Source organism: Leishmania donovani, chromosome 23 (genome assembly GCF_000227135.1).
Source record: "Leishmania donovani BPK282A1 complete genome, chromosome 23".
NCBI lineage: Eukaryota > Euglenozoa > Kinetoplastea > Trypanosomatida > Trypanosomatidae > Leishmania > Leishmania donovani.
This window is the reverse complement of record NC_018250.1, coordinates 503336-503941: the sequence shown is the minus strand read 5'-3', so window position 1 is coordinate 503941 and position 606 is coordinate 503336.

Below are 606 nucleotides of genomic sequence, written 5' to 3'. Positions count from 1 at the left end.
CGCACAACGACGGCGGTGGCCCTAAGGAGGGTGAGAATCTGCAGCAAAACGATGGGGATGCGCAGGAGAAGAACGAAGATGGACACAACGTGGGGGATGGAGCTAACGGCAATGAGGATGGTAACGATGATCAGCCGAAGGAGCAGGTTGCCGGCAACTAGTGCACTGCGTCCGGGCTTGTGTGCGAGCCGTGCTCTGCACCCCGCCGTTCGTGCATCCTCGCATGTGGACCGCGTGTGTGTCTCCCGCTTTATCTCTCTTCCCCGCACAGTGGCTGATGCCTGCACGGGGTCGCTGTGGCTGCACCTGCTGACCACTGCCAGCGTTCTCGGCTCGCCCTCCTCTCTCCGCCTCCGAGTGTGCGGTACGGGCTGGCCTGGGCGCGCCGCGGATGTCGTCGGTGCGTGCGGGGTCATCGCCGAGAGTTTGGCACCTGGGCTGCTGCTACGCAACTGTGGCCAGGCCAGGCCCTGCCTCTGTGTGTGCTGTGATCGCCGGCTCTAGCTTCACGCTCGCTGCCCCTGCGTGGACGGTCTTTGTTTCTTGTTTCTTTTCGATTGCCTCTGCACACGCGCATATCCTCCTCCCTGCCCACCCCTCCACCTC